The sequence below is a fragment of the Carassius gibelio genome, chromosome B23 (assembly GCF_023724105.1).
Source record: "Carassius gibelio isolate Cgi1373 ecotype wild population from Czech Republic chromosome B23, carGib1.2-hapl.c, whole genome shotgun sequence".
Taxonomy (NCBI): domain Eukaryota; kingdom Metazoa; phylum Chordata; class Actinopteri; order Cypriniformes; family Cyprinidae; genus Carassius; species Carassius gibelio.
The window spans coordinates 14777905-14803942 of record NC_068418.1 but is presented as its reverse complement, the minus strand read 5'-3'; the positions used below and the strand labels follow the sequence as shown (position 1 = coordinate 14803942).

At 36.5% G+C, this 26038-nt stretch overlaps 1 long non-coding RNA gene and 1 pseudogene across 1 annotated transcript; both read right to left on the bottom strand.

Moving 5' to 3' along the window:
• The window catches only part of LOC128011747 (voltage-gated potassium channel subunit beta-2-like), a 40978-nt pseudogene extending 31218 nt beyond the window's left edge, over window positions 1-9760 (bottom strand).
• A 4688-nt stretch (window positions 9761-14448) lies between these two features.
• Window positions 14449-25738, bottom strand: LOC128011748 (uncharacterized). Its single transcript, XR_008182645.1, has 5 exons — window positions 25685-25738; window positions 20897-20944; window positions 15554-15666; window positions 15353-15394; window positions 14449-15060 (listed from the first exon to the last, which is right to left on the bottom strand). It is a non-coding gene; the product is annotated as an uncharacterized LOC128011748 (long non-coding RNA).
• Between the last annotated feature and the right edge of the window lie 300 nt (window positions 25739-26038).

The following is a 26038-nucleotide window of genomic DNA, read 5'->3' as shown; positions in this document are numbered from 1 at the left end:
GTGTCCTGTCATTTGGGAGTTGGGCTGAGGCCATAGGTCTCCAAAAGGCAATAATCACCCATTGTTCCTTGCTTTTGACCTCCTGGCACTTTTGACTCCAAACACCTCTACTCCATTTAAACTGTCAAGCGCTCCCTCCATTCACCTTTGATTAGAAGCCTAACTCCAGACTTATCCACAGTCAAATAAGCTGTGGAAAATCCCCCAGAGCCGTTCAATCATCTAGCACCTCACAGCAGAGCTCAGTCTCTCCACAGTGAGCTTCACCGCAGGGCTCCAGCTCTCATCATAAGCTCCCGCAAACACCTAACAATTACCTCTCAGAGCTACAAACCACACTCATCCTCATTATATTCACAACTTCAGGGATTAAAACAGCAGTTCATCCAAAATTCAAACTTTATTTACTCACGTGGTTCCAACCGAAAATATTTGAAGAATTATTCAGTTGTGGTAGATCATTATCCTTCTGTACGGCTCTATGGTTTCCGCGATGCAGAAAATGCAGACAGAAACATGGAATCCTGTCATACAAATGGAATTTACTGTATAAAGAATAATGTCACAGAATTGGCCAAATTTTGGATGGGTACATCAAAAGGAGGTCAGTACACTTAAGTCAAAACACAATAAACACGAAAGTAGTGTATGTGAATATTATGCCACAAAATACTATTTTACCATGAATGTCTTTGTGAATGAATGGCACAGACACGTGGTTTCATTTTCAGCCTCTGTCACCTCAATATACAGTATGTGTACATGAACACATGAACATAAACTAGAACTGCTCTGAGAGTCACTTCATGAGCATTTACCATTTCTTTCGAAGAAAAACTATTATTATATCACAGAGACTACAAACAGAATACACTGTGATAGAAATATGTTAATAAAAATGTCAATAATACAAAATACAGTATTTCTGTGGGGAAAAAAGTTGTATATGTATTATATATACTGTATATATCAATTATTTAGAGATGCTTTAAGTTGAAATTTAACGAAACCATTAAAATGAAATCCAGAAAAGTTATGGAAAACAAAGCATCTGGTAAAAATCTAAATAAAATTGAGAAAGATGCACAGGGCCTTACAAATTTAACTTTTGTTAAACTTTTAATAAATTGCTGTTAAATTGTTTAAGTTTCAATTATTTAGCAATGACTTGATTGATAAACTTTAATTTATCCATTAAAACTAGAAAATTTTAAACAGAAAAAAAAAACTATCTAGAAAATTTAAAAGGGAAAAATATAACTAATTTGGGGAAACAAAGTCAAATGGATTTCATAGGGCCTACATATGCTGCCATGCTAAAAAAAAGAAAAAAGGTCTATATATGGTCTACTACAAACATACTACTTTTATGATGGTTTTTATGTCAAAAGCTGCAACAGGGAAAAACTGGAAATAACAGGTAAATAATGGAGATTTTAATTTTGGGGTGAACTGCAGATTCAAGTCTGTTAAGAGGTTCATACAGTACACAAATCCTCTATCAGCTCATTTTAAGACAGACTTTTTGAGCGCCTGAACATTAAATGTGGCAGTTAATACTTTGAATTACCCATGAGCCAAGAGTGCTCAGCCCTAAGTACAGGAGAACAGAACAAAACAAAAGAGCGCGCCAACTCATTCTGCTTGAGGCTTCTCAGCAGGACTCAAACAAGAGCTTTATCAGATCAGTGATGATGACTCAACCATACAGAAAAAAAAAAAAATCATATCTTCTCAGAAGATTAATTAAAGTGGATTCCAAATGAACTTAGACATCTAATGAAATATTTATACTTTTAAAATGAACTAATGAATTTATAAAGGCATTTTAAAAAAATATTCCCTTTAAATTGTAACCTTTAAATTTCAGCTTATTTTAGCTGAAAATGTACTCACCCTCAAGTCATCCAAAATGGGCTTGTTCTCTCCTGATTCAGACGAGACCGCTGGAGAAACCATTATGGACAGAGGACTCGTCAACGGTTCAAACTTAAAAACGTCTTCATAAATTTGTTTATTACAAACACAGTTTCTCACTTAATTGATGGAGTGGAGTCACGTGGATTATTGTGAAGTTTTCTCCACTGTTCAGACTCTCATTCTGACGGCACCCATTCAACTGCAGAGGATGCGAAGTGATGTAATGCTACATTTCTCCAAAGCTGTTTTAATGAGGAAACGAATGCATCTACATCTTGGATGACCTGAGGGTGAGTACATTGTCAGCTAATTTTCAAGAACTGTTTCTTTAAAGTTAATAAAAAAGAAGTTAATGTATTTATTATGCATCAACTGCTCTCTTTTATCTAAAATAAAACAACCAAACCAAATGAGGGAAAACACAAAGCAGACAATCATAAAGTTGCTCCTCATGTATATTTATAACTTTGTTCTGTCAGAGCCCTGAAGGTTACTGTAAAAGACTCAACATATCCTAAAGCTCTGCAATCCTGATGACATTAAAGAGACTTAAGGCCACACACACACACATATATGAACGCACAAGACAGGCTTCTCAGAAAATGTGCCTGCCGATATAGTGCACAACTCATGCGAAATCCATAAATAAATATATTTCATGTAAGCGGTCTTTTTCACATAAGCTACATCTCATTAGACTTTAACATCCCCGCCGCTCTCTATGATGAAGCGAGTAGACTTCTAATGCGAAATCGAACTCGGTGTAGCAGAGAGCAGCTGCTTTGCCTCTCAACGTCAAACGCTGTGTGGTTAGATACTAGAGCTGTCACATGTGTTAGAGATTATATGTCCAACAAAACAAACAGATTTATTTGAGAAATGTTGACAGACAAGTGAAGAGAATATAAAAAAATACCTAAATCTCATTTGATTTTTAGTAGTATTTGATGTGTGAGAGCCTGAGCAGGCAATAACACACCAGGTGGACAGCATCGCAATTACTGCATTAAAGCACTGACAGCAATTACAGCTACATATACCAGCTGCTGCAATTCAGTTGCGCTGAGCTGGTCCGCAAAGCAAGGAAAATGAAGAGTGTGATGATCAACAAATTAAAATGAACACGTTTCAGAAAACTGCAATTCCATAAGCTTTCTTTCCGCTAATAATGCACACAAAAGCGCAATCACAGCTCCAAAGGAATAAGAAGGTGCAGATATTGTAAAACTTACATCTGTCCTGGTTCAGTAGTCTTTACACGTGAGGACATATTCAAGTGGTACATGAAGAAACATGTGAAGGTAGTGATAAAACAGAGGTGCTCAATATTTTTCACTACAAGCCAAGACAATACATAAAGACCCCCTCGTAGCTGTTGTAATACAAATAAACTAAAATTCTTTTCAAATGCATTTAAAAGTTTTACACTTACTTTTTTGTGCATTTTAATTAACTAATTTAACTTAAAATAGTTTAAAGACCTATTAGTGCACACTGGAAATTTGCCTTAAGAACCACTGATGTACAGTAAAATGAATAAATGTTATTCAGATTACTCAAATTAACACAAAGGTGTTAACATTTGCAGAAGATAATAGGCTTTTACAGGTACATAAGAACATATTTGTGTGCATGTGAAAACTCAAGCAGAAAGACATATATATTTTTTTTTTACAGTCTCTGTAACAATTTGTATTGCTAATAAAATAAATACAATTATTAGCATGTTTTTTTTTGTTAAACCTAATTAGAAAAAAGCAGAATAGATGCAGTTTTCATTAGTAATGTCAGACTGTTGGACACCAATGCATTTATTGGCAAGAAAAACTAGAAAATTTCCACAGGACAAATTCCCGATACTGAGGGAAAGACTGCTAGAATCTGCACACGTTCAACTCCCCAGAAGTCTATCTATTATAAGGCAGCAGTTATAAGGATGAAATTTCAAGCTCACGCTGCATGAGCAGCTTAATTCCCAGCTACTGCGCCTGCGGTTCTCTCTTACATCGCTCAATATTCTAGATGCTCTTAAAAAAAAAAAATCTAACTGCACTTTCTTTAAATTGAATTCATACAGCCTGGCCTTTTACTGAGCAGACCTGGAGGGGACCGCCTGTCCGTCAGCACTACGCAATAGTGGAAAAGAACAGAATAGATCAATGGGTTTAGATTAGACTTTGACATTTTATAAGCACACTCGGTCCCACTTAATAATAAGCGTCTTTAACTGCTTATGTAAAAAAATAAAAAATAAAGAAACACTTTGGATTTATACAGTACTTCCTATTAATTTAGGATACAGTTTATAGGAATAGTCAACAGTGTAATTATAGATGAAATCACATGGAGATATTTTCTTAAATTTAAGTACAACATAAAAACTTGCATTTTATCAAAAGATTAAACATACTAAAATTGATAAAGATTACATTTTATCATAGTAGTTTTCCATGTTTAAATGGAAAGCAGGAATGCCTGCTGCAAATTTACATTGGCACTCTGTTTGAAAGAATAACTTCTACAGCTCAAATTAAATATTCTTTCCATAGCAGTAACAATTAAATTGAAATGTATTTGTATGGCACTTTTCACAAAGCTTTAGAAAGAATAAAATACTTTACAATTAGTCTTACAAAAAGACTTACACTCATCAAAAGTACCAAAGAAATAATAAACTAAGAACCCATGCTTCTTTCTGACCTTCAGCGGACAGGGGATATAAATACACAAAAGCTAACTTTCATATAAAGGGAAGACAAAGATGTGATGGAACCCAGTCCATTCAAGGCAGTTTTACAGCATCGTCTAATCCAGGCCCAGTGAAGCATGTCTTATGGACACGTCTTTAGCTTGGTATCAGCCTGAAGAAAGCTCTTTTTCCAGAATGTCATTTTCCCAATTAGTCTGATGTACCGAGATTAACGCCTTTGTTCTCCTCTCCTTTTCCTTTTTTCTATTGAAGCACAAGATGGATGACTTTCAACTCTTAAACCATGAAGTTCATGCAGCTTGAGTGCTGCTGCTTTAAAGTGGGACATAACAGATACAAAGTCGTTAAATGCATTTTTTTATATATATATATATATATATATATATATATATATATATATATATATATATATATATATATATATATATATATATATATATATATATATATGCATTTTAAAAGAAGTCACTTAGGCTCATCAAGGCTGCATTTACTGGATACATAAATTACGTAAAAGTAGTAGTATTACTGTGAAATATTATTACAATTTTAAATAACTGCTTTCGATTTTAATATATTTTAATATGATATTTAAACCTGTGCTGGCAAAGCTGAATTTTCACATGATCACATGTCACACGATCCTTCAGAAATCATTTATAATACGCTGATTTCATTAAACAAACGGTAATTATTCCAAACGTCTGGCTGCCAGAGTATGCATTTATGTATAATCCAGGCTGCATTATGTAAATGCATGTTTATTCCAGAGTACATTCCCTAAGGGAAAATATCGCTTAAAAATAAAGGGGAAACACAGAAGGAAAAACAAAGAGACAGAATGAGCGGCGGCCTTTAACTGAAGAGGAAGTAGAGCAGAAAAGAGGCCTGCCTCATTTGTTCTGCAGGACAGAAAGAAAGAGAAACAGACACAGAGGCACAGGCTCCAACTCCCTCCTGCACGGCATTTAATTAGTTATTAATTATTACTCTTGTACGCTTAACTGATTACATTCATGTCCAGGAGTTGATCTTGGGACGACAGCTAATTGCATTGTGATTGCACCAGACTACAGTGGGATTCTGGGGCAAACAATCAATCATAGAGCTGAATATCTCGAAATGTAAGCATTATAAATATGTAATTCTATGAGAACTGAACTTGACAAATGAAGACACTAACTACAGATGGACTGGTAGGTGTGGTTTTACAGACACAGGCTGTGTTCGAAATGGCACACTTGCTCACTGCCCAGTAACCAGTGTATACTGCCTATTATTTTTTTAAAGAATAGTGTGTGAAACAGTATACAATAAGCAACAAATGTTTCAGAGTGGTGTGCTAGTGTTGTCACATGACAAAACATTAATTCAGCACAGCTGCTGAGGTTGTTACCTCACAAATAAATGTATTAACCATTATTTTTTTACAAAGGCTTGTTAGTTAAAGGGTTCATACTAGTTAACAATGCTATATTGCCCAATTGAACTCATTTAATAAATAATGGACTTTACATGCTGAGCAGAACTAATAATAATTGTGTAAATAGTAGTTAGATATTTATATTTCAGTACAAAACCTCCCTACACTGCTAACCTAACACTGTATTATTAATGACACATTTTATTTCCAATTTTAAAATATTTCCTTTTTTTTTACTTGCTGTAGAGATTAAAGTACAATTTATGTCCTACTTACAATATTGCTTTTAGATACAAAACGATAGTTTGTAGTTTACAGTAACGTGTATGTATAAAAGTGTTTCATAATTACCATTCACTGCCTCCAGTTCACTCAGAAGATAAAGCATTGCATGGAGCGTGTTGTGTTCTGGGAAACAGTATCCCATCATGCAGTGTCTTCAGATGCATACATCAAATTTCAGCCAATGTAGCAGATAATCCGGGCATTCCATGCATACAGAACATTCTCTTACTACTGATATTATACACGCAGCATACTGCAATATAGCAGGAGTTGTATGGTATGCCACTCTGAACACAGCTTCTGTTCTGATTTCAGTGAACTTAAGTTATATTTAGCAGATTCTGGTAAATATAGTAGGTCATCCGGGTATTTGATGCATACAGAAAATTTGCACATTATGCACAGCATATATACAGGATACTGCAGAAATAGTAATAGTATGGCATTTGGAATACATCAACAGACTTAATCATACCAAGATGATGTGCACTTTGTGCCATCTGGTGGACAAACCTGGCACAGCAGTTCATTAGGTTATTGCCACCAAAAGAGCCAGGATTTGACCGGTTAGCATGATCATGTTGGTAGTTGTTGTAACTACAGTATCTGGACCAACAATGCACTTTTTTTTTTACATTTACAACCATTTAAAAGTAGCCGTATATTCTGCAGGCAATATATACAATGCTAAATATTTAATTATAGCAGTTGTTTGGACTTGGCTGCTGCTTTCATGTCATGATAGTCGCTAATAAAAAGCTTGGGACTATTAAGACATACCAAAACAGAGACTATTTAAATCCACACAGGCTAAAAGGACGGTTAAGGAAGCTGATGATGGACTTAGTGATTGAATAGACTGATATAGATGTATGAGAACATTTGACAGGTAGAAAAAAAAAGACAACAATTCAGCAACAACATGTCAGGCTGTGAATATCAGCACTGTTATGAAATTACCCTGTGTAAAGTGTGAAAACTGTAAACCGTTGACATTTTAGCAGGAAGAACATTTGTATTTCTCATTTGGAAAACCACCTGCTTGTGACGCTTTGTTTAATCGATACAGATTTAGAAGGTGACTAAAAACCGAACGGTTTGTGTTGAGTGAAACCTTTGCTTCACCATTTACTTTTTTTAAAGCCATTGTGATTAGTTGTGTTACTAATCTTCTGTAATTTAATCATCTGTGCAAGAACATGTCACACACTGAGCAATCTTTGATCCAAACTGGAAGACAGACTCATTCTACACCACTTTTGACAAAACGCTAACTGTCCCTGATCTTCAGTGCAAACTGACATTCTGTCTAAATCCCAAAAGCCTCCACAGGAAGCACTGGAAAACACAATACACCATTACAGGTAAACTAGGCTATTTATGATTTAAGACTTTAAGACTTTATAACAAGGTTCAGTTCATTAACATTAATACATTGGATATTATGAGCTAACAATGGATGCATTTAGAGCATTTATTTATCAAATAAAGCGTTTCATTGATCAAATCTGGCCATAATGAACTAATTCCATTAAATATGTATTATGAATAAACTTGATCAATAAACACTTGTACAGTATATTTATAAAATAGTAACAACGTAATAAGATATAATTTGTTAACTTTATTTAACAAACTTACAATGAAATATTTTACTACACTGTAAACCCTAATGCTGTAAAGCAATCAGGTCCTCATGAGTCAACATTTCTTCAAATACCATGTTTTGACATCATCATACAAATAGGTATGTTTAAATTATTTATTAATTTTATGTGCCACTAAAATCTGTCAAATGAATGTTTTAAAAACTCAAAATTACAATTTATTTCAATTATTCACTCTTTGTCAGTTCAATCTGATCGCTTGAAGTTCTGCCTGACAACCATGCTGACTGCTAGATCACACAATGTGAGAAATATTTGGTCTTTGACCCCTTTCCTTTTCACACTGCAAACTCATTATGAAGAAAGGAATCAACTAGAAAAATATTAAATTGGTAAGTAAAATATGTGCACATTTTTTCTTATTCATGTTAGCAGATTCATAATATTCATACTACTATGAAACTACTATAATGCTAATAAATGAGACCTTATAATAATGAAAAATGTTACAATTGTAGCATTGAAACAAGAATGACTAACAATGCATAATTTACAAAAAAAACCTACCATTTCTAAAAATCATGATATGCCTGATCTGTTTCTGACAGAACAGTCATGTGAAAACTGAAAACACTATACTAGCAGGCCATGGTGGGACCAATGCCCTAATGGCATATAAAAGCAAAGCACTTAATCCAAATCACACAGCTGGTCCAGACCCTCTTCAGTCTCTGCTTAACACTTGCTGTTCTCTCCGAATGATTGGATACACACACTACGGGCCAAAACAAGACTCCATTACACCTCCAAAGTGACAACCAATAGTCTAATAGACCAACAGGCAATATGTATGAAGTGCACTAAGATTGGGGTTGAAATGATTATTAAAAAGGTTTCTTTCCTGCCGAACAGACCAGCATAACCATGCTAGAAAACATTCACCCAAAAAGATAGGTAGAGTGCTGTTATTGTTGAAACAAACCTCATTTTTGGTCATTGAAAAAGTTGAAATAAAAATTATAATTAAATCTAAATATTTTTATTTATTATATTTCTAAAAGAAATGTATAATTAAAATCTCTAAAAACATAAAACAATTTCACAAAAATAAAAACACTTGTCAAATATGTATAAAATGTGAACACATAAGAAGAGTACATAAATTTAAATAAGTTATAATAAAAAAATATTCAAATAAAAACTAATTCAAAATGTATGACTTCAGTACTAAACTTATTAAAACTAATCTGAAATAAAATTAAAGCTACACACATACATATATATATATATATATATATAAACTGAGAACAGCATAAGATAATTGCATACATTAAAATTAAAAAATAAGAACTCATCATCGATCACTAATCACTTGTGAAACTCAGTTCCAGATTTAAAAGCAGGACTTGCATTCTCTGTGGCCCTTACCTGTACCTCATCCCAGTCTGGAAGGAGATGGACTCCTGTAGAGATACTCCATTGGTCCTCAGAAAGTCCTCCAGGTTTTTAAACTGGGCGGCCGCCCGCACCTCATGCAGACTCCTAGTCTCCCCCAGTTCCCCCCCACCCTGCCGCAAAGGGTACAGGCCCTGGTCAGACAGGTAGCGGTCGATGTCGCTCCGCATGCTTTCGCTGAAGGACAGGGACAGCATCTTGCCGCTGCTAATGCTGCTGCTCCTCCGTATGCTGTTCCCCGGCGGCCCATTCTTGGGGATCTGCAGGGGTTCGGATGGGAACACTGTGTTGGCGGCTGAGACGGCGGCCGGTGTGCCCGACCCACACCTCAGTCAAACTGCTTCTGTGAGTGGCAAACATGCCCCTAACACCAGGTGACCCGGTCTCACACACAGACAGAAGAGTGAAGCGAGTGGCATGACAGAGACCAGCAATCAACACCGCGGCGCATTCAGAGACCAACCTCCCAGCCCCTTTCTCCTGTAGGACTCCAATACAATGGCCAGCTTTAATGGGTTGATCTTCATAGAATAAAGTCAAGTGGGAATTTTCTTCCACATACATGCGTGATCAAGCAGCAGAGGTGAGTGGACATTCATGCATGCATGAAGAATGCTGTACGGCCTGCCACAGTTGTTCTGGAGAACCCAAATGCCAAAACGATCCAGGATCCAGTCAATTAAATCAGCCTAACCTATGACGGTCAAAAAATAGACTGGCACTGACCCCAACAAAGGCCAGAATCCTGAAAGTAAACATCATGTACTTTTCTTTTGTACAGCAACATAACAAGAGGCCTAAATAGAAAATGTGACTATATTAAAGTTTCTTCAACTTTGGGTACTTTTATGTACCAGGCTAATTCTGGGTTGATTTAGGTTAATTCATTCTTTTTTTAATCAAAACTACTATCACAGATTTATTGATCAATTTTTCAGTTACTTTGTTACATGAAGATAACACTAAAATGAACATGCCTCCATCACTTTTTTTTTTTTTTTACCATTTATTTATAGACTAAAAAGTCACAATTTTAAACAATTAAAATCCACCATAAAACTATGCAATTATCAAATTATGTAACGCATACTTTTATTAGTTTATTGATAAATAAACTAAGAAATCACAGATCTAAATCTTTGTAAGATTGTCATGAGGAATGCTGAAAATAGTCACTGTTCAAATAATGCCAAACTGACTGGTGTTCTCTGCTGACAAACGACAACAAAAATCCATTTAAAACAAACAAGAATCCCTCATGCACAGAACCGTATGCCTAGAATTATTTGAATAATTTACTCAAAATACATCCATGTCACATTATTATAAATGACAGTTGAATTCAGTGTAGCACATTTTATTTTAGAACGCCTGTAAGAAAATGTCAACAGTGTCACTGTGGTCAGTACAACATGTATAGGCCATTTACTGTATACAATCATGCTTATTTATTAGGACCGAAATATATTTCAGATATGCTCACTGAATATAAACCTAACAGATAGGATCAAGTCAGTTAGAAATGCCAAAGGTTCACACAAAACAAGGGGAGTCCTCTTTTAGTTACGATCCTGCCCGCGGCTGGAATCAGCTTCCAGAAGAGATCAGATGTGCTAAAACACTAGTCACTTTTAAATCTAGACTCAAAACCCATCTGTTTAGTTGTGCATTTATTGAATGAGCACTGTGCTATGTCCGAACTGATTGCACTATATTTTCTATGTTTTATTTTATATAAAATCATTTTCTAACTGTTATTAAATTGATTTTAAGTGAACGTTTTAATCATTTTAAAAGTTTTAAAATTGCTTGTTTCTTTTTTTCTTATTTTTCATGATTATTTTACTTTCTTTGATGTAAAGCACTTTGAATTACCATTGTGTATGAAATGTGCTATATAAATAAACTTGCCTTGCCTTGCCTTATTCAGATCTAATGATTTGAATCCACATCCCATGTGAGCCTCTAGTCTGAAAACACAATCCTGGTCCAAAACGACATTTCTACCATCATAAAAGTAGAAACCTTTACATCTCATCAAGTCAGAGATAAAATTAACAATATCTGCAGCATTACAGCCTCTGCTCATTCTTCACAGCTTAGTTTTTCTTTCTACACGCAAAAGCTCTACAGTGGGAATAAAGTGACTCAGTATGAGGCAAACCGACCTTCTTTACACTCATAACTAAAACATCATGATGCAGTAGCGTACAGTAGACCAAGACAGTCTGTGGATGCAAGCCCTGCTCTCCGTTCCCCCGTCACACTAACGCTTCTAACCTGAGAGAGGACTATGGGCGTGAGCGGGATCACCATGCAACATCCTCAAGCGGGACCCATGTTCAGCTAAAGTACCAGCCTTGTACTTACCCGGTTCCTCGGAGGTCGAGTCACGTACGGGTTTTGCACCACACTGCTCATCTGACAACTTAATGGTGGTCAGCACACTAAAGAAGACTGCCGTTTTTGTCCTTAAACCTAGTCTTTCTAATATGAGCTTTAGTAATTAGTGAAAGGCTAAATAAAAGCTCCACCCCTCAAAAACACCACCCACTCTAGCGAATGTCACAGTGAGAGAATGTTTTGCAAACCTATGGCAGTGCCAGAATGCTCTGCAAACATGAATTATTCAAGACTGCTCTTGCTCTAAAAGCCTTTGATGTTGTACCACAAGAAAGTGTACTAAAAGCCATTTTTGCTTGTTCTCTGTTTCGTACGAGTACAGAATTCAAAAGTACAATGCAAGTTATCCCAAGCAGAATAAAGAACAAAAAAGCATTGCATATTACTTTGTTCATGGTATAGTGAGGAAATCTTGCTTAAAAAAAAAAAAAAGTTTAACTAGATTAAAAATGATTTAAAATGTTAAATTAATAAAAAAATATTTGATTTGTTTTGAATGATTAAAATATATATATTTTTTTAAAATATACACTGCATATATAACACCGTCCATATGCTCATGCAAAGAAAGAAGGCGTAACTTTTATTCTCGCTGTTATTCTCGCTGCCATGTTGTGGAGACGCTGTGTGTTTCGTTGTGAAAGACAGACTACTTTGTTTGGCCTTCCAAAAGAGATCACAACTAGAAATCTGTGGTTAAGTTGTATTTCAACACGGTTCCGGAACAGTTCAACCCAAATGTGTGTGCAACACATTTTACAAGGATAAGGACTGTTTCATTTGAGAGTAGCCTACAACGTGATGTTTTATTAAAACATTTTAGGAGGAGCACGCACCATCAATAACTGCACCATCCATCCAACCACTTCAAGAGAGAACCACGCACAGATAATCGACGGGGCCAATTCACCATCAGTAATCAAATCATCTATCCTAACACCACGAGAGAGAACCACTGTAAATAATCATAGCAGTCTTACCTTCATTCACTCTAGTCTTTCAGCATCCCTCCACCCCAACTCCTCACCATCGACCCTTTCTGGAGGGAGTGCTCAGTTTTCGAGGCGGATGACCTGGGCACCATGCCAAATACACATAATATTCTTCTCGCTTTATTATGTGAAAGGCGAACTCGTGAAACAGGTGTCTTTTTCTATAAAGTAGGGCAGTTCCATATTTGCAAAGACAGTCTGGTGCTTCTGACTCACAGTATGCAAGTAAGTTAACATATGTAAAGGATTTGCCACTAATGATTCAAACGTGAGTTTTGAGCAGTGTAGAGAAGAGCTTGTTTGTCGTTTCTCTGTTCACAAATGCAGACATAGTATGTTTACACAACGTGATATACAACGCAAGGTGTAGTAAGTTATTATAATCAGTATTTATGTCCCCACTGGATGCAAGAAATGCCTCGTTTGTAATGGGTGCTATTGTTTTTGTCTTGTCGTGCCGGGACACGTCATCATAGTATTTTAAAGGACATAACATTTCCATCACATGCTTGAGGCATTCATCCAATCACAACGCACTGGATAGCTGGCCAATCAGAGCACGTCTCGCTTTTCAGACGTTGAGCTTCTTAAAAAATGACTCGTTTCAGAAAGGCGGGGCATAGAGGAAAAACAATGTACAGTATGTGGAAAATAATGTTTTATTAAGCTTAAACTGCTTAAGAAATGTTTCTTGAGCATCAAATCAGCATATTAGAATGATTTCTGAAAGATCATATGACACTGAAGACTGGAGTAATGATGCTGAAAATTTAGCTTTTCCATCATAGGAATAAATTACATTTTGAAATATAGTAAAATAGGAAACAGAGACATTAAAAAAAAAAAAATTCTTATTGACCCCAAACTTATACTTTGGTTAAGAAATTGTAAAAGAGCCCTGAGTGTTCATCACCAGCACATAGATATGTTCTCTATCTTGTCAGAGTGATGCAGTAGCTCGTCCTGTCTCTGTTTAACTTACACAAAGCCAAGATGTAGTAACTATTTCATAATGAGCTCTGCTGAGTCATTTGAGAGAATACTGAACCTGCGCTTGCTGGCGATCTGGTTCCACACGAGAGACGGAGGAACGCAGACTTGAACTGGCCTATGAAATTAGTTATATATTTAGCCTGGATGTGACATCACAGGCAAATGGTGTATGCTAAATAATAGATGCTACTGTTTTAAGGCACGCCTGGAGTCTTTAGTCGCAGGGAAATGAAGGAAACCGCAAAGGTCGCAGCATTGTTGTTCAATATGAAGAACTGTAATTAACACAAGAGCAAATAAGCAACTGTGTTTATACATTCAAAGCTAATGTGTTTCTTGTTGTAATGGGGAGCTAAGAACAGCACTCACCATCTACTGTATGAACAAGTTTACGGTCTGCTGGGTTTGACTACTTGAATACGTAACCTCTTTCTCTCTCACACATCTCATTCGCGTTCCTAAGGTCCGGAGTTCATTCTGATTATTATCTAAAGTGGAATATATTTGCACTTAAAAACAACAAAGAGTGACACACACGTTCACTTATGCATTTATGCATTTAAAGGGGGCCAATGATGTTGCTAAAAATAACTTTTGTCTTTTTTTTTTTGGTTTATTTGACAGGGACAATGTCCCAGAATTAGCCAGAACCAGAACCAACAAATCAATACCAGCTCACTCTGGTTTAACATTATCAATGTTGAAAACTGCTTTCTTAATTATGAAGTTCAAAAAGAACAACATTTATTTGAAATAGAAATCTTTTGTAGCATTACAAATGTCTTTACTGTTTCTTTGATCAAATTAATGCATCCTTACTGACATCCTTACTTATACCATACTGTATATAAGTATAAACTCCATACTTGCATTAACATTGCAATAATGTCTATTAGGCTGAAAATACGGAATACTACAGATACATTTGCACACAAGTTTTTCCTTTGCAACTCTGAATTTTTTAAACGTTTCAATTATAGACAGCAACATTTGTCAAAACAATCCCTGTTCACACCGATCCATAAAAATGGCCACAAATACTGGATTATGCAGTCCAGGCCATTAGTTGGCAAAGAAACACTACACACCGGAACACATACCTTTAGACTAAACATGTAATAAACATAATTGGGACATCACCGTTTTCAAAAACAGTGTTTTTGAGTATGGTTTTCAAAAACTTGTACCTTCAAGCGCACAAAACTGTGTTGTCATGTAAATGAATGGCCAAAATCCAGAAAAAGTTATCGGTTTTCAGTTGGAAATGACCCCCTAAGATATATAAAAAAAATATATCACCAGCCGTACAAATGGTTAAAAAAATCTTTGCTGTTAACACAAAAGTTTCAGTCTCAGAACATATTAGGAAGTGGAGAGTTAAGCATACTGATTTTACAATCCTGCTCCATCTCCATTGTCCTTGAGCAAGGCACTTAACTCCAGTATACTCCAGGGGGACCTTCTCTTTATTTTACTCTACTGTATAGTGCTATGGAGGAAAGCATTTTACGTAATCTCGTGGAGGGCTGGCTATATTTACACATGAAGAGCAGATGCACAGTACCTGTAAAACTGCAGCTGCCTCTTTGGACTCCCATAACGAGCTCTACAGCAACCGCAAAACATAAAAAAAGGAGTCTTAATACAACTTCAGTTGTCCTTTTTTCCTTTATTTAGTGAAGGTGGTAAGAATGATATAAATACAGCACATTGGTTATGTATTGGTCATATGGGTTTTTTTTCTGTGAGTGAAGGCTCTGCTCACGTGTAGGGGGATCCAGTCTGCCGCGTGGAGAGACGAGCAGGGGAATCCGTGTTGGGTTCAGGGTACATGGAGCCGTGAGACCAGCTGACAGCTGTCACTCAGACGCTCAGCTTCTGTTCAGAACACAGAGAAAATATGTCTGTTAAAAGAACTAAAACAGTGCAAGGCCAGGAGGGGGTGCAACATTTATTTTGTGCCACTCATGGAGAATTCTTCTTCTTCTGCTCTTGAGTCTAAGGCAACCCAAAGAATCGCTTGCGGGAAAGTTGAGATTTGGCACACTGATAAGACAGTCTCAACAATAACCACTGCATTAACTATAGTTTTTGTGTTCCCTGAAACACAAACATTAAAGGACAGGATAGGTTAATGAATTGTTAACTGCTGCACATCTTGGTCCATGGTTGACCCACTGATGAATTATTTAGCTACTATGCTAATGCATATTTCAGCATTAATGATGTGCCATTAATAGCTGAGCTTAACACAAGTACATGATTAAGTGATGCGTTATGGGGTAACTTTAACCTAAAAATCAATTCGATTTCAGTGCAGCTGTGAATTTTAGCCCCAGGAGTCACTGATCACATCTCACTAGTGCACGAATTCAGAGGTTAGAGGACATAAATATGCAGACTCTCAAAAAGAACAGTCCTAAATTATTTTATAATAAATAAATTAAATCCACAATTGTGAACGCAATGACAAATGTATGATCCCTGGCACAAATAGGGTACAAAAAGAGACATTAATATGTTTTACGTTCACATGAAGTTTGAAACGTTGCAACCTACTACAATTAGGGACATTATTAAAATCAATATGAAATCCAATCACGTGTGTATATTCTGTCTCCTGCCTTTTAAATCAATAAAAATGAAACATATCCCCAAATAAACACAAAAAGCATTAAAAAAAAAAGTTAACAGAGCTGGATATGAGCCTGTCATGCTTTAATAACATCAAAAAAAGTGCACCGTTTGTTAGTTCATGCATTGGAAACAAGAATTATCATTGCATATCACAGCATTCCAAACTTTTGATCAATGTACCTTAAAACAACAATGCCAAATAACTACATGAGGTGTCAAGCTGTAATCCTTGTGTGTTGTTTGCAGCATGAGTGAACTCTGTGAATATTATTGAACAAGCATGACTCCACCTGCTGTATCCTCTCACTGCATGGCCAACTGGCCCGTCTCCAGCCTGGCTGAAGTTTACCAGCAGTACATTATAAACTGCAGACCTAAAACATTCAGTCAAGAGAAGTAAGAGAAAGCGTAGGGTCGACACTTTACACAGCTCTGTTTAGGATGTGGAGAACTGATGCTACTGCAGAGCGAAAGAAAGAGCATAAAAGAAGTGAAGATTGCTGGGTCATACACTTAATAGAGTGCATTAGTCATTTTTCATCATTCACTCACCCTCATGTCGCTCCAAACCTGTATAAGTTTCTTTTTTTATATGTTGAACACAAATAAGATATTTCAAATTCTGAATAACCAAACAGTTGATGGTCCCCATGGACCTCCATAGTATTTCCTTCCCTATTACCAGCATTCTTCAAAATATCTTATTTTATGTTCAACATACTGTAAGTAAAAAAAACTCATACAGAGAGTATTTAAAGAGTAAATAATGACAAAACGTTCATTTTTGGGTGATCTATTCCATTGATGAGATAAAGAACTACAATCCTGGACAATGTAGTTTGTCAACATAAACCATTAAACGGTCAAAAAAAAAAAAAGAGAGAAAAAAAAAAAGGAAATGGCTGGTTTCAACAAAACCATGTACTGCATCAATTAACCTTGGAGCTCGCAGTAGGTCTGTCCCAGGTGGTTTATAAGTTATTGTTAAAAAACAATTTCACTATGAAGAAAATAAATTGAGTTTTTCATTTTGACTGTTGCACTCTATACATAACTCTTTGGACAACTTTATTCTGATTGATCTACGTTTAATAATCCTAAAACTGTCCGCTTATTTTCAGGTTTAAATAGGATTTTGTATCCTAAATTTGAACCACACTAAGCAGAAATCAACTAAATCCAGTATCACACCCTCAAGAACCTAAAACAACCTCCTGAAACCTACACCGACAATTAGGTACGTTTTATCAGTCTTTAATCGCATCACGTCCCGCGACTCTTGTGTCGGAATACGTCTCATATCAGGATACCCAACCCTTTAGACTGATGGCTAATGCTTTGGTTTTGGATGTCCATGTGACTGAGACAACAGCCACAATCTGGCCCTCGATAGGTTTGCTAAAGGTGTCCTCTGAGAGGCCAGGTGGCATGAACTAGTAATCACCCTGCATGACCTGAACACACTGCACACATGAAGTCACTTAAAGACATGCGCAATATGAAGAGAGAGAGACTTTATGCATGACAGACTAGATGTTACACATTTATGTTAATAGCTAGGATTATTGATTGGCCTTTAGCGACAGTAGATGCGGCAAAAAGCATCACACACTGTACGTTCAACATTTAAGTAAAGGGCCAACTGCAATGTCAGTGTTCATTCCATTACAAAGGTTAGTTGGAATTTGACATACCAAAATGTATAAAAAAAATATTTAGTTACTCTAACAGCATTCATAATATACAATTTGTATTGTTTCCGGAGCAAAAGATCAGCAATAATACTGTATATCACAATATTACTGTTTTTACTGTACTTTTGATTAATTTAATGGAAATTACTTCTCTCTGTACTGTAGGTGATTATAAACATAAGGCAGCATTCATGTGACATAATAGCTACCGGTATTGTCCTGAATAATATGTTCTTCAGTTCATCATCCTACAGTGAATGAATGACTCACTGCTCAATAACAGCTCGGCTAGAAGACATTTAGCCCATGGATACTAAGAGAACAAGGGAATGGAAGTTAGATTTATAATATCAAGTTCACATTTCTGCTGTATCATGCTGTTACGAGTGGCAAAGTGTGGGGGGAGGGAATAGTATTGGCTGCAGTACAAAGTCATACAGAACATGAGCACCACTGCAACACACACACACACAAACAGAGTGGCAGGTCATTTCCATGACTCAGCAGTTTATTTCAAAATCTAAACAATCAATGTTTCTTGACCCATAGTGACATATGATCATGATTCAGGAATGTCCACATCCTGTGAGGTCCAAAAATCTGAGGCAACATTAAAATAAGTTAATATTATGAAAATATTAAATTTAATAATTGAATGCAGAACAAATACATTTTATAATGCACAATGAAGAACTAGTTTCCTAGATTTCAGTTTATTTCAGCTTTTACAGTGCATTGAAGTTTAGTTTATTTGTTAACATGGGCAATGCACATGAATGAACATGACTGTAAATGTGCCAGAATTAATCAGGACTCATAAGTCATGTCATTATAAGTCATGTCAGAAAGATTGTATCTACAAGCTGAATGCACACAAAGTCTAAATTAGGAGAGGGAAATTTGAAACTTTAAGCCCACAGTTTCCAATATAGGAAGGTAAGGGTGGAAAAAGTTGCAGTGTCTATATCGATGATAAATGTATTCAAATTATTAAAAACATTATGGCCTGGTTTCACAGACAGGACTTAGACCAGGATTAGGCCATAGTTCAATTGGGATATTTAAGTAATTTTTAAAAACGTGCATTTAGAAAATAACGTTACTGGTGTGCATCTTGAGACAAAAACAAAGATTCTGATATATTTTAAGATCGGTCAGTGGCAAAAGATCATTACAACATTTATCTTATGCATCAGTGTTTACAGCATGCATAAGGTTACATAACATCCTAGCTGAAACAAAGTAGTCAGGGAAACAGAGTGATCCACCCTTCAGACATCTGGAGTGAGTCAGGATTAGAGAGGGAGAGGTGGGGCAGGCTTTGAGATCATAATGCAGTGAAGCCTCACTGTTGCCTCATCAGGATTCTGGGCACTGTACTGCATTGTCAGCATGCTCTCGCTCTCTCAGCACTCCTTCAACTCCTCTACAGTGCTGTGTGGGGTGTCTCCTAACTCTGCTGTGTGTTAGAGATGAGCTGAGTGGTGGTCAGTGTCTATTGTGGACATCCTGCTTCCCAGAGGGCTTTTAAGAGCAGCTGAAGAACACAGAAAGTGCTTGCTGGCCTTGTGCCAGTCCTAATTAGGAATGCATCCAAGATGGGTTTTTATTTCTTTGCCTCCCTCTCTCCATCAGTTAATTTTGTTTACTTCTGATCAATACAGAGAAATAAGTATGGATATAAAATATAAATTCCCTTGGTGGTCTTAAAAGCTCACTTGAATTTATGACATTATGTTACCTTGAAAGACTGAAGGCTCGCTCATTCATTCAAAAGTGTTAAGTCACTGACTGTATCAGCAATTAAGAGACTGATATAATAAGGTATTATTTTGAATGTAGAGTTTCCACCATTATGGGAAGGAATTTAGAAAAAAGGTTACATTTTATTGTTAACTTTTTATTTTCTTATATCTCCAGTCTTTACTGGGGATGCTGTGAGTATGTCAATTCAACCATCAGGCAAACATAATAAAAATATACATTTTATTATTATTATTATTATCTTATCTTATTAATATCCAAAACTGGTATGGTATGATTCATAACCAAGTATACAGTTGTGTAAATCCATTTAGATGCATTTCAACGCCGTAACATTAAATAACACTTTTAAAGTGACAGTTCACCCTAATGCCAATCCTATCTTTATCACTTCTGTGAAACACAAAAGATGTTATTTTATAACACTTGTTAGGTTACTTTTACAAAATATCTGCTATTATCTTCCACTGAAGTCACAAAGTCATAGTCAGGTTTAGAACGACATGAGAGTAGTGACATTTTATTTTTTTATTTTTTTTTGGTGAACTATTCCTTTAACTCATCAACACAGAGAAGCAGAAAGCGGAGCTGAAAATCCAGTCTAGTCTATCCACCTTCTCATATACTCAAGAAAAGATCATCTGTAATAAATCTCACCCCAGTGAAAATACAGTATAACTGTATATATGAGGCACCTGGCAACCCTATGACTGCAGTGAGCCAATCACAGAGCAGAGTTTGAACTGAAGCCAAAACTCTGCGAAAGTAGACCGTGATCACCTACAGAGTGCTAAAGCATGAATATACACATAAGAGATGCATCAGCGTACAATCAAGGATGCAATACGTCTCTTCTAACATTATCAGACCTAACATTTGTTAAGGTTATTTCCCACAGAACAGAACTCTCACTGAGCATCAAAGAACACAAATGATTCTGGCATTAAACGTAAAAAAAAGACTAGATACCCCTCTAGTATGGATAAAAAGACATACTGCAGATGCACACTCACCGGTGTCTTGTGCTGTGTTTCTGCCTGATAACTCCAGCTTGGCTTTCACTGTTGAAACACAGATGGGCTGAGCAGAATCCGGTCTGAGAGGTGTAAGATAGAGAAAGGAACAGACAGACAGGGAAGAGAGAGAAAGGGAGGAGTGCGCTCAGGATGTTGCCAGTGCTTTGGCTTGCAGTAATGCATTCCTTTCCAAGCTCAGCGAATCTGCTTCCCGGCTATGCAGATCATCAACTCTGAATGTGTGTGTGTGTGTGTGTGTGTGTGTGTGTGACTGTGTGAATGTGAGGAAAACTATTGAGGTTGAAACACAAAAGCATAATAATTGCTGATATTATGTGCGGAGTAAACTAAACAAAAGCCATTCAGAGCAGGCTTGTAGATGTAGGATTTGACTGGAGATACTGTGACAATGTTAATTCAACCATCGGGCAAACAAAACATGCATAAATATGGAATGCAAAAAATAAATAAATCAATGAATTGAATTCAATTAAGGGATAGTTCAGCCAAAAGCACATATGTATGCAAATTATGTGCTCAGATACATTGTTTACATTCAGATCGAAGCATAAACAATTGAATCTGCATACATACGCTGCATACGTTGTTTACATAAATGGTGCCAGGATGACAAAGAGGAGACGAATTGTTGAATAGTCATTATTTTAATTTTTAGCTTTCTTTGCACACAAACAGTAATCTCGTAGCTTCGTAAAATTACAGTTGAACCCCTGTGGATTATTTTAACAATGTCCTTGCTATACTTCTGTACCTTGATCGTGTTAATTACATTGCTGTCTATGAGAGGGTCAGACAGCTCTCGGAATTCAGCAGAAATATCTTTATGCATTCCGAATATGAATGAAGGTCTTACAGGTTTGGAACAACATGAGGGTGAGTAATTAATGACAGAATTTTCATTTTTGGGTGAACTTTCCCTTTAAATGAACCAATATACAGGTGTTTCATATTGCTTGAATGCTTTTACTGCTGTTGATCTTTTCTGTGATGATCCATTGGTTTGTAATGCACTCTTTAAAGATAAATCTATTAGGAAAAGGACCAATGTATCTCTAGTTAGACAAGGATTAGTGACAGATAACAGCCTGTTGCTAATGATTTTCTTTCTAAAAGTGTGGTGCTTGACTGATAAGCGATGACTTGCTACAATTTCACATTTTGGCTTGACAACATGTCCTCTATTGGATTTCACAAACAGTCATACAAATATCTGAAATATCTGATCTGGATAAAGCCAAGTATTTGTGATGATGCATCTAAAACTTACACAGCTCTTCAAAACGTTATTGATTCTGATGAACTATTTTGATTCTTTACTCTTACAAATGAAGGTTCCAAAAGGACGTTATTGCAGTGATGCCTTTTGGGGAACTATTAAGGGTTCCCCAAAGAACATTTCAGTTTTTTTGTGTGTGTGTTTTAGCTCCACTACAGATCCTTCTGTGGAATGGAAAGTTTCCAAGGATGTTTAAGTTTCTTAATGGAACCAGAAATGCCCATAAAACAACCTTGATATAAGCATTTCACCAAAGAACCTCATGCTTCAACTGACTATTGTCTTTTTGTAAACTATCACAAACCATTCATGCTGAATCATCGTGTCTACTTCCCAGCATGCTTTATGGATACACTGTCTGGGATGGTGATCAATTTACAGGGCAAGTAAATAACAGCTAAAAGGAAATGTTCTAACACTGTTCTTTCAAATGATTGTTTAAAATGCCTGTTCTTTTTAAAACTTAGCTTAAACCATCTGTTTAGTTTTGTTTTCTATAAAGTAGTTCTCCACTAAATATTTATTTTTAATAGTGATGGGATTCTGGCCTGGCTGGGTTTGAACCTACAGTAAAAGCACCTTCCAGAGCCTTTACAACTAAAATAACAACAACAAAAAATTGAATGGAATAAAAAGTAGAATCGCTTTGAATGACAAAACAACGAACCAAATGCTCTCAAAATGCTACTTCATACACTTTTAATGACTGTAAGTGCACTCATATGGAACAGTGAAATACCTCATCAACTTACAGGTTCCACCAAGCTAAACTATCAATTGGCTCCCAGGGATACAAAGGTGAAGGAACACTTTCTATAGATAAGCTCTGGTTTCTGTCTGGGCAGTATAAAGTGACACTGCATCACAGGGTTTGTTCCATCCAACTAAACATTCAACACTTTACTGAAACTTGCACCCAGAGCTCAAGGAGCATCACTGGAAATAGAGGTGATAGATGCTGAAGTCCGCTACAGGCCCTGTCCTTGAAGTACAGAGACAGGAACATTTCCATCCTCTCTGTCACTTCGGGTCTTGCAGATTGTGGTGACAGACTTGCTCGGAGCAGCTGAAGTCTTTTATGTCACACCACTTATGTCATGCAAAAAACGCAGCGGCGAGATTTCTGAAGGGAAAGAGGAAATTTGATCATGCTACCCCCCTCCTAAGATCCCTTCACTGGCTTCCGATTAATTTTTGAATTAATTTCAAAATTGTATTACTGGTTTTTAAATCATTAAATGATTTAGCACCTTCTTTTTTGTCCGATCTACTTCATTTTAGTCCGGACTGCTGAGCGAATCATCGGTACAACCCTCCCTTCTATTCAAGAACTGTACTTATCCAGAATGAGCAAAAGGGCTGACAAAATCACTCTGGACCCCTCACATCCAGCACACTCCCTCTTTGAACTGTTGCCATCTGGTCGACGCTACAGAGCACTGAGCACCAGAACGACCAGACACAGGACCAGTTTCTTCCCTCAGGCAATCCATCTTATGAACAGCTGATAATAACTGTGGAACACACTACACTTTATATTTATATACACATACACTTATTTATCTAACACACATACTTAGTATACACTTAAATTTTGCACATAATAAACATGTACATACAGAACTGCATTTGTAATATACCTGCCTACAATTGTCAATTTGTATATTGTCATTCCTTATCTACTTATTTGTATTTTTTACTCTTTTATTATGTGTTTTATGATCTGTCGCTGTCTTTCTGTTGTACTGCGGAGCTTCTGTCACGAAAACAAATTCCTCGTATGTGTAAACATACCTGGCAATAAAGCTCATTCTGATTCGGATTCTGATCCCTACCTTCCCACTAGAGGCCTTAGATCCAAAGATAAGCTCCTCCTTCAGATTCCCACAACCCGGCTAAAATCGAGGGGTAACAGAGCCTTTGAAGTGGCCGGCCCAACACTGTGGAACAAGCTCCCACTCCATATTAGATCTGCCTCCACTTTGTCTGAGTTCAAATCATGCCTCAACTTATCTATTCTCTGTTGCTTTTAGCTTATAAGAGTGTTTCTATCATAAATTGTTTTGCTACTATTTGTGTACTTTATAAGTGTTCTGTTTCAAACTGTCTTGCTGACTTTAGAGAACTTAATCTTTTATTTTTCCTAACTTGTACAGCATTTTGGTCGACCTGTGGCTGTTTTTATTTGTGCTTTATAAATAAACTGAACTTGAGTTGCTGAATGGACAGATTCGTTCTCTGGACCATGTTTTGAACCAGTGTCTTTTATCAAAGTCAGTAGCATTGAACCAAAACAGCAGTGACTGCCATTATGTTTTCAACTGTCCTCTGACAATGGATATTACATTTCATTTAGAGGTCAAATACTGAGGTGTCACTTGCTCTGAAAACAGAAATTTGATGCCTTGTTGTTGTGAAAAAAAAGTTACATTAAATCCAGTGATGCTGTTAAATTATTAAAAGCATTAGGAAATCTTTTAATTAATAAAACTGAGAAATATTTAGCAAATAAATACAATATTGACATCCAAAATCAATTTCATTTAGGCCCCCTTCGTGACCTAAATGAAGCTGCAACAGTTAAGTGCAAGAAGTGTCCAACATTCCACACTTCATTTTTTAAGTGCATCATCCAGGCATATAAAGTGCACGTTTTCCTTTTTGGAATTTTCAGTGTAAACGCACTTACTTTTACTATTTATACTACAAAATGTCATAGAATAGTGCGCAAGTACGTGATTTGGGATGCACCTATAAAACTCTAAAACTTAAAATCAAACGTCTGAAATGCTACAAGTGAGATCTGAGATTTGCTGAAGATTACATTTAACAGTGATAATAAAAAATGTGACTGGGCAGAAGCTCTAATTCATCTTGTCTATTAATACATCTGCTACTTAAATTACAAACCCATTAGTCTGAAATCAGTTTAAGAGTCACCTTAAGGTCGGAGACATCCTTAGAAACTAAGATGATAGTGTTCTGTTCAAATGCTTAACACAGGACAGAACACAGTAAAGGCAATGTGATCTTCTCTTGTCATGGGTTAAAACCAGGTGAGCTTAGCTTTATATTAATGAAGGAGAACCTCCACATACCACAAAGCTCTCTTGCCTTATTTCAGTAAATGTGTTCACATCTGAGCTCCATGCATTAATGCAATGGGTAAAATATGCAAAGTTAAATAAGCCACTTCTTAAGAAGAATACAGACAAAGTGATGTACAAGGTTAGGTCAACAGGGTCAACTAGGTCAAGCAGGACGACGCAGCATGGAAGCACGCGCTGATTTATAGACCTTTTATTATTTAAAGTATTCTAACTGTCCTTGACAGAGGAAGCCACCACAGATGGACCGTTTATGTAATGCAAACGTAAAAACATTTCACATATCCGCTTTTCAAAGTATGACTGATGTCTGCGAATAGCCTATGTGCTCGCTCAAGTTATAATACATATTTGCGTTCTCGTGCCCGCGAGCTGCCTTACCTCTCAATTGTGAAACATGAGTTCTCGCTGTGAGATGATGTCGAGGAATTCTTAATACAAAACAACAACATAGACATTGAACAAAGCCCGCTGCTCTCGGTTCTAACGCAAAGCCGCACGCCACGGATGCACGCGAGTAGCTGTCATTGACCAACAGAGCAGAGCTGGGAAGGAACCCGGTGTTTATGACGCCATTTGTGAGTCGCTGTGTTTGATGAGGTAATCCACTACACGTTATGACATGACGTCACCGCAGAGACTATAGCGTGCAACGATAGTCATATTGCAATAACTAGCCAATTCTTTCAAGGAGCAGACGTAGCTTTGCTTTTGAAAATTAAAAAAAGTTGAATG